The 15393-nt window shown below is 53.4% G+C and overlaps 1 pseudogene; it reads left to right on the top strand.

Moving 5' to 3' along the window:
* The first annotated feature begins 2643 nt into the window (after positions 1 to 2643).
* LOC101646073 lies at positions 2644 to 11297 on the top strand (annotated as a pseudogene).
* The last annotated feature ends 4096 nt before the right edge of the window (positions 11298 to 15393 follow it).

Consider the following 15393-nt stretch of genomic DNA (forward strand, 5'->3'; position numbering starts at 1 on the left):
GTGTGTGTGTGTGTGTGTGTGTGTGTGTATGCGCGCGTGTGCGCGCGCCATACTGTTTTCATTGACTAATAATTCTGGGCAGTAGCTTGCGGGGCCTTCCTGGTCTGTTTGGGTCAGGAACCGGCCCCCCATGGATGGCCCTGCTGGGATTTGAAATCCCAGTGGTGTAGCTTCCAGCATCTTGACACCACACAACTTAGTAGCTGACAGCTGGGTGGTTTCAGTCCTAACCATCTTACAAACAAGCGTCCAAAGCATCAACAGATCCAGGTGCGTTACCTGTGAACAGACAAAAATTCCAACACCCTTTGAAGGAATCCCAAACCCAGCCCTGAAAGATATATCATGCATCCCGTTTAGTATCCACTCAAGCTACAGGCCAACCAATATCCCTCGTGAACACAGCTGCAAAATTCTGATAGTAATAATACTAGCGATCCCATCCAATAGCATACCACCAGGATAAAACATTGTGACCAAGTGGGCCTATCCCCGCAAGGAAAGGTGTTTGAATCTGCGAGTCAGAACGGATCGGGCGGCAGTGGTTGAATAGTATTACTTTCCGTTTACTGCTTTCTCTCGAGGTCAGTTCTGTTTTCCGGTGCTTCCCGTTCTCTGATTTGGGGTTCTGTGTTCTGTGCGTCTTCTCTTCTTCTAAGGACATTGGGTGTGAGATATCTGTAGGGTTCATCTGGATAACAGGGTATGATCCCATTTTGAGATCAACTGAATTCCATCATCAAAGACTCTTTTCCCAAATAAAGTCCCATTCACATGTCCCCATTAGACATGCCTTTTTGGAGGGGGTCACTCTAGGCTGTGAGCTAAACCTGGAATTCCACTTGTCCCCGGATGTTTTCCTGAGGGATGTGAGGGGAGTGAAGGAAGGCTCATTCAGTACCCTACTATTTCCTCAGGTATGTAGAGCAGGGCGCCATTGCTAATCCCATACTGGAATTTGGAATTGGACTAGGGACAGAATTGACCGGTGTGTTAGGAAGAGTTCTCTAGAGAAACAAAACCAGGACACTTATGATTATATAAGTTGATAAGATAGGATAGGTTTATACAGGGAGAAGGAATATAACAGCTAATTAATCCACACAGCAGTACAGAGGGCTCAGTTCTGCTCACTTTTGTGGAACAGTTAATATACTGGAAGTCCTTCAACTCACTTGAGCTGCTGGGTCCAAAGTCAAGGAAGCAGACAGCGGAGTCCTCCCTCAGGCAAGATGGGCAGAGTCTGCCCGCAGGCAGCAGACAACAGGGTGGGTCAGCAACAGTCAGTAGCATGGGGGAGCCTATTGAGGCAGGCCCTGATGTGATCAGGAACTCACGCAATGCACGCCAGCAGGATCCACCAGCTTCACGCTCCAGCGATGTGTGCACCAGCAGGGTAGTGAAGCAGGTCTCGAAGAAGCCTCAAGCTATAGCCACACGACCCACAGGTTGGCTTGGCCCACAGGCAGCATAGCACACAGGTTGAGGCAGAGAACTAGCTAAGCAGAAGCACACTAGTCCAATCACCAGGGAGCAAGCAAGAGCTGGGATGCTGGCTGTCTGTATTTCGGTCATCCTCCAACCAAGCTGCGACTTCATCAGACTCTGACCACGTGTTCCTCTTGGCCTCGTTGGCACAATAGACCTATCACAACTGGCTAGCGCCGCCTCCAAGTGTCCGGTCCCAGGAGTGTGCTAACAGGCGGGCAGTGTGCCTCTGGAGGTCTGGGAAGAGAAAGGAAGTTGAAGGTCCCCGAGCAGACGTAGAGCTGGGTGGGATGACATGAAGATGGGGGTGGGGTGTGTGTGTGTGTGTGTGTGTGTGTGTCAGTGTGTGTGTGTGTAGGCTGTGGCGTGTACAGGCTTCTTTGGAGATGTGAAAAAGGTGGAATCCATCGTTCTCAAAACTCATCGCAACGAAAGGGATCTGGAAGGGAAAAATCGTTCTAGCTAATATTCACGTGCTTGGTGAGTTTTGGAAGGAAGGGTGAAGCAGGGGCCATTTCCCTGCCCCTTTGGTCTGTTTTGCTGACAGCAGAGGTGGTGGCGACGGGCGGTTTTGCTGGGGCAGCGTTTTAGGTCCGTTCAGTCGTTTCCTGGATGTGGAGAGCCAGGTTTGGAGGCAACGGTAGCCGCTTCCGGATTCCTGGATCACAGCTGTGTGGCTGCGTTGTTGCACTCTGAACGCCAGCAGGGCCTCAGAGCTCAGCGAAGGGCCCCCGTGGGACCAGATGGCCACCCCCTTGTTTATTTATTTTTAAAAGTCGTTTCCTTTTGTCATTGCTGAAACCATACACGGAGCATACACAAGTTCGGTCATGTCCCCAGGTACCATCCACTGCCACTCAGTGAGTTCAGCATTTGAATTGTGGCGCTGGAGAAGAATGGTGACAGTACGAGGCTGCGTGAAAGGACAGACCGATTTGTCTTGGAAGAAGCTGGGCCAGAGGAGTGACCCTTGCCGGCAGGAACGCAAGGCTTCACCTTACTTCGTTAGGACATGTTGTCACGAGTGGCCAGTCTCTGGAAAAGGACATCATGTTTGGTTCAGCGGAGGAGCAGCGTAAAAGGGGCAGGTCTTTGACCGGACGGATGGACGCAGGGGCTGCAACACTGGGCTCAGGCACAGGAACGATCGTGAAAATGGCGCAGGAGTGGGCAGTGTTCGGTTCCACTGCGTGTAGGGTCACTGTGGGTCAGAACCGATCCGAGGGCTCCGGACCATTCAGGGCCACTAATTATCCTGACTTGAGGGACAGGCTTCTCTTGCTTGCAAACTCTCCTGCTCTGCAGGACTCGCACACGATTTTTCAGGTGCGTCTTGGGAAACCCTGACCAGGTGGGCACGAGTTACAGCCACAGCGAACAAGAGACCCTTGGCGGCAACACTGTAGCCGGATACGAAGAAGGGGCCCATTGAAGAAGCAAGTCAAAGCCACGCCAAGGGGAAAGGGTTCAAACTGACACACTTCAAACAAAGACTAAAAGAAAAAAGAAAGACTAAAAGGACAAAAAGAAAAAAAGAGTACTTAAATGAAGATGTGAATGGGTTCATGGAATACCTAAGGCACAGCTCCCAGGTGGCTCGTGTGGCTTGAGGAGAGCAGCCTTCAGCCCAGAAGTCAGGGAAGACATTGCACTTGCTTTGAAAAAAGACAGAGGAAGGAAGATTAAAAAGATAAGCAGCAAAGACAAATGCAATGGCCTGTTTCCATTGTAGACAACTGGGCATGGGGTGGCAGACTGCCCAGCCGCCCTGGACACTGAAGGTCCAGCCATGGATACAGGCACCAGAATATGTTACCGGTGCAGGTCCACAGAGCACGAAATTACCAAGTGCAAGTCTAAAATGGACATAGCTCTTGGTGGATTTCCTTCCGCAAAATGTCTCATGTGTGGGGAGATGGGGCGCCTGTCCAGATCTTGTCCTCAGGACCCCAAGGGCTCGGCGCTGATGGTGGGCTGCAGACTTTGTGGCTCCGTGCTGCACTATCAGACTGCCCAGAAAGGTTTTTATTATGATGACTACGTGTTATTTACAGCTATGCCACACCGTATATTATTATTTTCAGCATTCTGTTTTCTCTGGAGTTAAGTTTTGGTTTTGATTTGCTTAGCGTTCTTTATAAACTCAAAACTGAGGTCACAGCCATGAAGTGATTTCTGACCCATAGTGACCCTCTTGGTCAGGGCAGAACTGCCCCGCCTTTCTCCCTTGGAGTGATCGGTGCTTTTGAACTGCATACCTTGCACATATTAGTAATTCAAACCCCCAATTTTCCTAATCGTGTATGTATCACACTATCAAATTTTAGGTATTTTGTGTATTTCACCTTCTCGGAGAATTCTCTCCCGGAGCCCTTTGACTTCTCCCGTCTGATATGATTGCCTTCTGCTCCTGCCATGAGACCTCCTTCACCTACCTCTTATGCTGGGTCCTCTGCTTTCTTTTCAAGTTTTGGGTGGAACACCCTCTTGTTGTGAGAAAGGGTGAATAAGAATTGCGTGATGAGTATGTTGAGCACGCACACGTCTCTAAAGGGTTACAATCCTAGGTTCGTGCTGGATAGTTTAGCAGGGCATACAACTCTAGGATGAAAAGAATTGTTTCTTAGAACTTGAAAGCAATGTTCCATTAGTTTCTGCATCAATATTGTTTATTTTTTCCCCAGCAAGTCTAATACCATTTTGAGTCTTGATCCTTTCATGTGATTTCTTCTTTGTAGCTGTTTGTAGAAAGACCTCTCCCCCCGACCCCCATCACCAGCGTTTTCTCTGCAAATTCAGGATGATGTGCTTTGGTGAGAGTTCATTCTCATGGCATCACTGGGAAATGTCCTGGGGTTGCTTTTCTGGTTGCATGTGCTCTGTTCTATCCGCTCTGTTTGGCAATCTGCTTCTTTAGATGGCGGACCTCCTAGGTGGGTCTGTTTTTGTCTTCCTGTTTTTCTTGTTTTATTTGCTTTATGTTTGAGTCGATTGCCTTCACTTTAACTTGGAAATGTTCTGTTAATTTTCCTTTCAGCTTAGAGTTTTCAATTCTAAGAGTTCATCTTTTCTCTCTGAATTTCATCTTTATAGCATCTTATTCTAACATGATATCTTTCTGAAACTAACTTGTTTTCTTGAAGTTCTTACCTCTTGGCATAGAAGTGTCCTGCCAGTTGCTTTTTGTCTCTTTTGATCTCTGCTTTTTCACAATCGAGGTTTTCCTCATATAGCTGGTGATGCCTGGATGTCTGTGGACGACGGGGGCTCTGAAACACTGGTTGGAAGTGCGTGAGTGGACCCTGCCAACCCTGGCCTTGGAGGAGCCCTTGCTGTCAGTGTCTCTCATTTAATCCCCCTGTGGTGTCATACATCAAGCACATCAGTGTCTCCCAGTCCAGAGGCCCTCTGCTTTACTCACTCATGAAAATGCATCTCACACCATCTACCCTGCAGAGGGGAGGGGAGGGTCTTGCCTACACAGGATCAAGGAAGGGATTTGGAAAACTTTCATTAGATTCTAGAGGCAACTAGTGCCAGCCACCATATCCAGAGCCTTGGACAGGGGAAATCGACAACGTCGGGTAGGTTGACTCTCAGCAATCCTTTTCGCTGGCTTAGCGCTCAGTTTCTGCTACATCTTCTCTCCAGCTTCCTAGAATGTTTGCTGCTGTCTCCTGCCTCTTTGTTCTGTTTGTCCCAGTGAATCTATACCTTTATAAAAATTCCTCTTCGATAGTTCAGCAGTTTTTCAGGAAGGCGTGAAGATAGGTGTATGAGCTCCATCCACCACCTTTGATTTGAAATCGCTCCAACTGGGTTTTCTGTTGTTAACTCAAATGCTACTAGGCCCAGACCAATGCCTTCCTCTTCTGCCGCAAAATAAACTCCTTCTCCATGTCTTGATTTCTGCCAGTGGCTTCCTGCTTCAAGCCAAGGTTTAAAACCATCAGGCTGAATGGTTACACAACTTGAAAAAACACAGTGTCACTGAACTTGTACATGGTGAAATGGTTGGCATGTGTTTTTCTGGGAATCATTTCACCACAACGAGACAAAGCCAAGCAACAGAAAGCACTTCACAACTGACTCTCTCGGAAGAAAAACCAGCACATAAAAAAGCCATGGGATCCCCTTGGTACCTGTGTTGGCCTGGCCTCCGGGTCTCACCTTCTTCTTCCATTGTACCTGCTCTGCCATTCCCTTCCTCCCTGTGCACAGCCATTGCCTGGACTGGCCGGCACAATTGGCCTGAAAATGGTCCTCCTCCCACCCTGTGCCTCCCTATCCTTCCCTGAACCTGCCACAGAAAACCCATGGCTATGCCATTCCCTTGCTCAAAACCATCTGGCTTTGTCTCGAGCAGGATGTCCAAGGGTGTGACTTGGACAGGGCAAGCTTCCACCACCCTGCAGCCCATCTCTCCAAGCCCAGCTCTCCTGCCACGGCAGGATGCTCTCTTCTTCTGAATGCACCAACGCTGTCCAGATTCTGGGTCTTTGCCTGCTCCGTTCCCTCTTCCCATGCACCTTCAGGTCGGTTCAGATGTCCTTCCGACATGAAACCTCCCAGTTGGCTCACAGAAGGTGCACACATTCTCTTCTGGATTCCAATCCCCAGTGGCATGCAGTGCCATTCTTCTCCTTACCCGTCTCTTATCTTAGGGGGTGGGGGTGGGGCTCCTTCATGGGAGGGATGGGTCTTATTCACGTACTTTCCTGGCTAAGCACGATGCCTTCTATTCCGTCAGCGCTCAACAAAACTTGAATACATTTTGAGTCAACCTTCTAGTGATGTTTATTTATCTCCTTCTATTCCATGTACGCTGCTGCCGTCAACGCCAACACAGCCATTGAAAATGCGTCTAGATGGGGAGGGGGGGAAATGAGGAGCTGACACCAAGGGCTCAAGTAGAAAGCAAATGTTTTGAGAATGATGAGGGCAACAAATGTGCTTGACACAATGGATGTATATTTGGATGGTGATGAGAGTTGTACGAGCCCCCCCCCCGAAAATGATTTTAAAAAAAAAGGAAAGAAAATGTTTCTAGAAAGATCTTTTTCAGAACGAAGCTTCTTGGTAGTGCCCTAAGAAGGACCTTCCCTACATCAAGAGCTGCTAACAGCGAAAGGAAGTAGGGAATGTTCTTCTTGCAGTTCTTTGATCTGAACTCACTATCATAGTACTTTATATAACAGTCTTCTTTCCCCAACTGTCCTACCAGCTCCCAGGACAACTGTGCTGGGGAGCAGTTTTCAGGAGTGCCCATAGCACCCGGCACCTGTAGATACAGTTAAGACGTGTGGACTGCTAGCAAAGAATTACAGCCTTGGAAACCCACGGGGCAGTTCTACCTGGTCCTGGAGGTGGCCATGAGTCGCGATCCACTCGAGGACAGTGAGTTTGGACTTCTGGTCTGGGCGGGTGCTCCAGGGCAGGGGAAATGAGGAGGCCGCTTGGGGTGATTCTCTGATTAAGGATGCCAAATCAGGAAGCGCAGCGGGGCCTGAGCCAGGTCTGGGAGGTGGTGGTGGTGAGGGGCTAGAGGGACTAAGGGCTAGGGGGCGTGGTAGATGGTGGGACAGAGTTTGGGGGCCAATCACAGTTAAGTATTATTTGGAAATCAGGAAACTCAAACTCACAGCCATTGAGTCAGTTCTGACCCACGGCCCTGGAGGGCAGAACAGAGTGCCCGCTCTCTCCTACACAGTGGCTGGTGGTCTCAAACTGCTGGCCTTGTGGCCAGCTGCCCAGCTGGTAATCACTCTGGAAGCAAGAGAACAAGGAGGGAGTCGGAAGAGTCAAATTCTACCCACTTGGTCTGGAAGCCCCCTGAAAACCTTTTCCGCATCATAGTAACACACAGGCTTCCGTGGACAGGTGGGAGCTGGCTGCCCACGAGGGGCATCGACCAGGAATCAAGCCGGGGTCTCCCACACGGAGGCAAGAATTCTGCCCCTGAACGAGCCCCCCCCCCAGGAGCCAGGTCATGTTTGTTTTTCATATGTTTGGTGTAGGTACCAGTCACTGACATGCACCTGGTCTTCCCAACCTTCACCCACCATGCTGTCGTCATCACGGCCATTGGAGTGGCCAGTGGGCTTCACAGCCACGGCTCCTTCTGGTTTCCATCATCTTCCGAATCACCAGGAACTCCGATCCCCACTTTGGGGCCGAGGAAATTGTAGGGGCATCTGCTTGCCTGTGACCCAGCCCAGTTCCCTGAGGGTGGCAGTGCCTGGTAGACTGCCCCCCCTGTCCTGAGGATCTCCCTGCTTTCCCTCTGCTCCTCCCGCGCTGCCTCTCCTTGCCCCAGCATGGAGGCAGCAGGTCTAGAAAGTTCTCATTTCTGCTCCAGCCTCTGTCCCAGGACACACTCCCGCTGCCCCCTTCTGATCCCTATAGGAAACCAAACTGTGTTTTATTCATAGCTAGGACAGTTCGGAGGAGTCCTGGAGGTGCAGTGTGGGTAACGTGTTGGGCCACTCAGGGCAAGTTCAACCCCCAGCCGCTCCTCAAGAGGAAGAGGTTTCCCACGCTCCCAAAGAGTGACCGTCTCAGAAACCGGAATGGGCAGTTCTACCCTTCCTCTGGGGTCACTTGTGTCAGCATCGACTGGATGGCAGTAAGTGTGATGATAGTTTGAGGACTCACTATGCACCGGTCCCCTGCTGGTGTCCAGCTGATCTTCATTTGCTGTCTGTGCTGTGGGCTATCAGTAACCCCAGATCAAGACCCGCGGGGTTCTTCCTCACGGGCAGGGGCACAGAGTGTTGGAAAACTGAGCCGAGGGACACTGTGTTCCCAATGGCGGGAGATGGAGGCTCCACTCTGCCTTCCTGTTTCAGCTTCGTCTGTAAACTAACGTCTTTTCACGGCCTGCTCAGTGCCACGCGGTCCACATTTTTGTGTTGTTGTCAAGCATTTCACTGGGGTTTGGGTGCCTTGCTCACAGAGTAAATGTACTCCTCCTTCAATAATTCATACACGCTTGGTTCGCGGCATGCGTTGCGTTCCCTCGACAGAACAGCACTCTGCCCCCTTCCTCCCTAGGCTGCCCTTTCCATCGTCCATCCCTCCTGCCCCTTCTGGTCTGCAAGCTTTGCTTTTGGCACAGGGGTCTTGCAGGGGCTGTGTTCTGAGGGGCATGTTCCGCTAGGTCTGTTGTTTGGTGATTTCTGGGGGTGACTTCAGTTCCAGGTCCTAAGGGTGTTTGTTGGAGGGCCACCCTTTCAGGGGTTTCACCAGCCTCTATCAGACCAGTAATTCGAGTCTTGCTTACGACGTTGAGTTTTGTCCTAACTTCCTCTCCCTGCTGTGATCCTGGTCAGCGTGGTTGGTAGCGGTAGTGGGGCACCCTCTAGTTCTTCAGGTTTCCGGCTAGCGGGGGCTGTGGTTGACATGGTGCATTATCATTTGGACTACTTGTTCCCTACGACTTTGGCTTGCTTCCCTCTTCCTTGCTCTAGATGGGGGGGGGTGGACACCCATCTTTGGATCTTTGATGGCCACTCACCAACTTTTAAGAACCGGGTGGCTACTCCCTGGTGTGGAAGGTAGAGCATTATTCTTATGGACAATTCACCTGATGCTCCCCCATCCAAGACGATGGTCTTAAGCCCTCTAGTCCAGTGACTCAAGTCTCTCAAGGTATTTGGTTATGGCTGAGAAGTTGGCCCGACTTTAGTCCCTGGGTGCTCTACTATATAGCCAGGTATACTTGCAGCCAGCCCATACAAACGTGTGTAGGAGCATTCTCTGCCAAACCTCTCTGTGCTCATGGGTGTACTCCGGTATGCCAGGCCACACCTGTTCCGCTGACCTATCTAGCTATACACCCACTCATAATTAGTACTCTTAAGGCAGGGTTGTGTACGTGATCCGCTGTCACCTTTGACCCTCACATACCTGCCAGGATCTTCTGTTGCCTGTGGCTATTGGGGGCTGGCTTCCCCCTTCCTGTTCTTTTCCTTCACCCCAGGTAACACAGGTCTACCGCCAGTGAGGGGTTTCTCCTCCATCCACCCCACCCCACCCCCACCCCCCGGTTACCATCAAAGAAAGTTCCTTTCTGTGTAATGTACTTTTCTGGACTTTGCTGATGATGGTCTCATCGAATGTTTGCCCTTCTGCACTTGACCTCTTTCACTCAGCCCGATCTCCGGGTTCACCCACGTTATGAAATGTCTGGTGGATCCCTCAGTATTCCTTAGTGTGGTGGACCATCCCATCGTGGGCATGCACCCGTTTGTTGATCTTCGTCCCCTGGTGGACAGCTGTGGGGCTTTCAGTCCTGGTGTTACTGTGCACAGCACTGCCATTGGACATGGGTGGACACACCTCTTATTTCTCTAGGGTCTGGACCGAGGAGTGAGACTGCTGGGTCAGATGGCATCTCCAGTTGTTGAAGGAAGCACTGTGCCATGGTTCCATCCCACTGTGCTGTTTCCCACGGGGGCTGTGCCCTGGTACCAGCCCACCAGCGGTGCACACGGTCGAATCTCCCCACACCTTCACCCGTATTTGTTGTTTTCTGCTTTGGGGATCAGCGTCAGCTTACCTGATTTTTGCCTGTTGATCCAGTACCCTGCTGAATCCCCCTCTTAGTTCCAGTAGCTTTGGGGGGGACGCTCTGGGGTTTTCTGTGTGTAGGATCACATCACCTGCAAACTGCTCAGCACCTCAAAGCCTAACCACTAGAGCCACTAAGGGCTCTTCATTTCCTTTTCTTGTCCTATTGCTCTGGCTACAACTGTTTTTCCTCTCCACCCCACCCCCACCCCGGTGATTTTGCTGTTTAAAATGGCCCCTGGGCATGGTACTGAAGTGCTTGTCTAGTGTCCCCAAGGGCGAGAAGGCTGTGATAGAGGAAATACAGGTGTTAGAGAAGCTCCACGCAGGTGTGAATTACAGAGCTGCTGGTCATGGGCTCAATGCTAATGAGCCAACAGTATCAAATCAAATCATATCAAATCAAATAAATTCATAATAATAAAGTCCTCACCATTGAGTGGACGCTGACGCATAGAACCCTACAAGACAGGGCAGAACTGCCCCTGCGAGTGTCTTTATGGGAGTAGAAAGCCCCATCTTCCTTCCAAGAAGCAGCTGGTGGTTTTGAACTGCTGACCTTGCGGATCACAGCCCAATTCGTAACGACAAAGTTAGATGTTGCTCAGTTGATAAAAACGTTGTGACCAGAGGCTTGAAGGAACGCGAACCTGTACTTCCCCAAGGAACAGCGGTTCAGCTGCCCCAGTCCCACACCTGGAGACTTTACAGACCCCAACAGCTGCCAGCGTGCCAACCAGCTGTACATCGTCTACTCAGCAGGCCAGTGCTGCCCACATGCCCTACCCCACTCACCCCACACAGCGGGGAGACAGGTCAGACACTTCCCCAGGAGCACAGGGCCAATGTGTGGCAGTCTCAATTTGAACTCCCCTCCGTCTCCCTCTCAGGACTCCGTTTTTTCACCCACTGATCACGCCTCTTGCAGATCCGGCTCCCTGAGAGCAGAGACCTGCCCTGGGCCTCTGGGGTCTCCACCTCCTAGGCCCCTGCCCTCAGCCGATTCCGGAGCCAGCGGCAGCCTGTCCATGACCTGCTGGTCTCGGGGCAGGGGGTGCACTGATCCCTGATGAGAGGGTTTGGGCCGGAAGCCCTCATGTGCTCAAGTGTGGTGAGGACCAGGAAGCCTGCCGCTACCTGCCGGCCCATCCCCATCTGCACCCCCAGGGAATCTGGCCCCCCGCAGCCTGTTCCTGGACCCTCCTGGCTGGGACAGAGGGCCTTTCAGCCCTGGCTGACACCATAGCCACCTTCTCAGGAGGGGCTGTTTTTCTAGGCTTTTGATCGGGAAGTGCAAACCGACCACAGGCCAGCGGAGGGTGTGTGCGATGATGTCACTGTGACTGCCATGTGTCTGTGTGTCTGACTGACCAAAGGCTTCAAAGATCCAAGAGCCTCGTGACGCAGACCTATCGGAGCAGCAGTGCGGTGTGTTGTGAACGCCTCACCTCCAACAGGGGCCTCTTTGTTGCCACCACTCTGGCTCCCTGCTCCCTTGGAACAGCCCCCCGTGTGGTGTTTTCCAGGGTGTTTCGCCCTCTGTCCTCCAGTTCCCTCTGTCCCTCGGGGGCTCTTCCAAGCCCCGGCTGACCTCCTGCCCTGGAAGAATGTTAACTGGGGAGTAGGGAACGCTGAAGCCGGTGTCTAATTCCTATCTCAGGGGCACTCCGTTCCTCAGTTTCCCCACTGACTCTTCAAAATGGGGCTGATGGGGCGTGTGGTTGGGGAGCCAAAGAAAAGCGTGTCGGGAGGGAGCTGGGATGGCACCACGGGCTCCTGATTCTCAGTGCTTCCTCTCAGTGGTCTCTGGGGCTCTGTGCCTCCGTTTCCTCATCTGTGAAACGGGGTGGGCGGTGGTATCAAACCGAGTCGCCGTGTAGACTGAGATGGAAAGTTTCGAGTGGCAAGGTCGGTTCTGACTCACAGCCACCCCGTGTCCATGAGAACGGTGCCTGGCGGATCGGGTTGGCGAGCTGGACGCCGACTGGCAGTGCGTGTCCAATGCTTCCTCGTGTCCGCTGTGTGTCCCCCTTCTCACCTTCACCGGCTTCTGGGTAGGGCTGACCAGGAGCTGGAGGGTCTGAGTAGTCCCAAACAGAATGGACTCTTCTGGCCTGAACCTCAGGCTGCTCTCCGGGTTTGGGGGGTGTAGCCCTTAGAGCCCCCAACTCTGCTGCTCCCTTCTCCCTGCTGGGCAAGTTTGTGCAGGGGAGCAGCAGGGAGCCAGCTTTGTCTGCAGCACCCTCTGCTGGCCGCCAGCGGTGCACACCCAAACCGAGCTCTTGCCAAGGGCAGGGTAGGTCGGACTGCCCCTGCAGGTTTCTGAGAGGGCAACTCTGCCCCAGTGTAGAAGACCCCGTTCCTCCCCCCATAGACAGAAGGGCCATTTCAGCAGGATGCAGAGCCCCAAACCAAACAGTAACTACAACAAATCAGTGACTCTCAGTCAATGCCAACGCTCTGGCAACCCCATGCAGATGGGAGCAGCGCTATGCTCTGTGGGGTTCCCGGCGTGCGTGCTCTGGGAAGCAGACCGCCAGCCCTTTCTTCTAAGGCACCTCATGCTGATTTGCACCACCAACCTTTGGACACGCAGCTGAGCGCTTAAATGCTTGTGCCACCCCCGCCACTGAACAGAGAGCCCGGAATATTGCATATCCCACTTCTGAAGGGTCCCGCTTGGTCCTCTTTGGTCAGTCTGAGCACCCCTTTTCCCACGGAGACGGGGAAGGCTAAGGCCAGGAAGCCCCCAACAGCAGGAAGGGCAAGGCTAGGCAGTATGCAGCACAGCCTGGCGGGAAGAGTAGGCGCGTATCTGCAGTGGTTAGAGGGACCTTCGCGTTGGTCCCAGCCGCTAGCGACCCTGTGTACAGTAGCAACACTGCCCGGTCCCGCTCCAGCCTCAGTTGTTCTGGGCTTGAGGCCATCAGGGCAGGCACTGTGTCCATCCATCTCTTGGAGGGCCTGCCTCTCTTCTGCTGTCCCTCGACTTCCCGACTTCCCCCGCATAGTGACCCTCTAGGGCCTGGTCTCTCCTGACCACAGGTTCACAGGGAGGGGCACCCACGTGGAATCTGTTGGATGGATGGGTTTACTGCTGAGCTGCAAGACCAGTACACCCAGTGTACATGTGGCAGTCCACAGCCGCCCCGGTCCATAGAATTTCTCCTCTGCCAATGCCTGAAGCAGATTCCCCACCTCCACATGGGCTGACCGGAGTTAAAGGTAAGAGTCTAGTTGAAGCAGGAGAAACTGAAGTAAGACTGCTACAAGGACTGTCTGGAATGTGGGGCTGGGCCCGGTCTTGTCCTTTCAGTCTCTGGTGTGGGCAGGATGTCCCTGGGGCCAGCCTGTAGGAAGGATGCTTCTTCCAGAGGGCAAAAGGGGGGCTTGGAGGAATCACCCCTCTGGACTGGGGGGAGGGGAAGCGGCCGTAGGAGAATCGTGGTCAGTTTGATTGCGCGGTCGAGAGCCCTGTGGTGCACACAGGCTGCATGCAGCTCCGTGTACTGTGCAGTTCACCTCGGTGAACATGCAGCTCCGCTGAGGGCTGGGCCACGAGAGTACCCATTGCTGTCTCACAGTGCCCCAGCAGGCCTCTGGCTTGAGGACCCTCCTGGCCAGACTGCCCCCGGGTCCCCTCTCTAAGTGGGGAGGGGGAGTGCATGCCAGTACCGGCTACGTGTGCCTAGGGCTAGGGCAGTGTGGACTGAGGCTAGAGAGAAGAGAGGCGACAGGCCTGGGAGCAGGTGCAGGCTCAACCAACCAGAGATCTCAGCCCCTCATTCCTCGGACATGGGCTTCAGGTGACTGAGTCCTCTCTCTCTCACCACCCCGAACCCCCACTCCTATCTGGGTCGTCCTGAGAACAGAGGCCTGGGAGTGCCTACCCCAAGTGGGGTGCCGAAAGGTACCTGGGGACTGGCAGAAAAGGCTGGGGTCGGTGGAGCCTCAGAACGGGATCCCCTGCTGTATGGGGCATGCTAGGGAGTCAGGATGGGACAGACTTTAAGGGCTGGCGTGGTGGGGCTGAGGGGGCTCAGGCAGAGCCCAGGGCTCTCAGCTTGGGCGGTGGTCCTCTCTGCATGGGCTTCAATAAGCCTCTTCCCATGAGGATCCCACCAGTCCTAGTTACTGCACACACACCCATACACATGGACTATCTCCCAATGTCGTGTGTGTGTGCGCGTGCGCTTGAGAGGGAGAGTGCTGTCCGGGCAGCCCCAGGAGGCCATGGGTGACTGACCCAGGCATCTCCAAAGGTGGTAGCCGAGGCAAAGGTCAGGCAGCAGGCGTCCTACTCCTGTACTGAAAGTACTCGAGACCGCGGAAGAACCGAGGAGCCGTGGTGCTGGGGCGATCACAAGAAGACCCACTTGGGAGAAAATTCCAAAGAATGCAGGGTGAGGTGTGGAGTGGGGCTGGGGGTGCAGGAGGTGGGAGAAAGGGGAGCCACATGCTGCCCACCCAGTATTCACTGCACGCTGCAGGGCCCTGCAGTCCAGCTGGTGCGGCCCAGGCTCCCGGCCCCAAGCAGAGACCTTTTCCAACTGCGATGCCCCAGCCCTCCCTCCACCCGGTGACACACGCAGGGCCCAGTGACTAGAGGACGTTTAATATTTCTGTGCTGGTCAAACGGAACACAGGTGGGGGTACACGGGATGGGGGGCTGGGGGACGCCACTCAGGAGGGGTGGCTTTTGTGATGGGCTGTGTGGGGGGTCTTGGGAGATATCCAAGGAGTCTTCTCGGCAAAGGGTCCTGGCCTGGAGTGCACGGGAGCTGAGCACACCCAGTCTTGCCCTTAAGTTGGGGTCCCCCATAGGGGGTCTGTGGAGGGTCTCTGTTTCCAGCTCCGTTGCTGGAATCCACACTTCCAGCGTGATGGGGGACTTGGTCCTAGAGAGGGGTCTGGAAGGCACCCTAGGAGCAGCCTAGGGTGGGGACTAGGGTGCAGGTGTCCACTGCCCAAGGGGATGTGGACCCTGCGGGGAAAGAGGAGCATGAGGGGGCTGCCCACAGCCTCCCCACTGGGCTGGGTAATAGCAGAGGGGAGGGGAGCAGGGCCCTCAGCTTTTGCTGAGTCCCAGAGTCCTTAAAGGGAGGGGGTGATCAGGAAGGACGGAGGAGAGGGTCTTGGCCACCAACAGACACCGTAAACTTTGGTTTAAAACAATAACTTAAGTGGAGGGAGGAGTTCCAGCCTGGGGCCGGGGTGGGGGGGTCGAGGGGAGTGGGGTATACGGGAGGCGACAAAGGAAAAAGCCAACAAAAAGTTTTGGTTTTTGCTTCCGGCTTAAGAAAGGTCTTTGGTCATCCGTTTAACTGGGGGTGA

The sequence above is a fragment of the Echinops telfairi genome, unplaced genomic scaffold (genome assembly GCF_000313985.2).
Source record: "Echinops telfairi isolate 266 unplaced genomic scaffold, ASM31398v2 ScPeMD7_3533;HRSCAF=4204_1, whole genome shotgun sequence".
NCBI classification, from domain to species: Eukaryota; Metazoa; Chordata; class Mammalia; order Afrosoricida; family Tenrecidae; genus Echinops; species Echinops telfairi.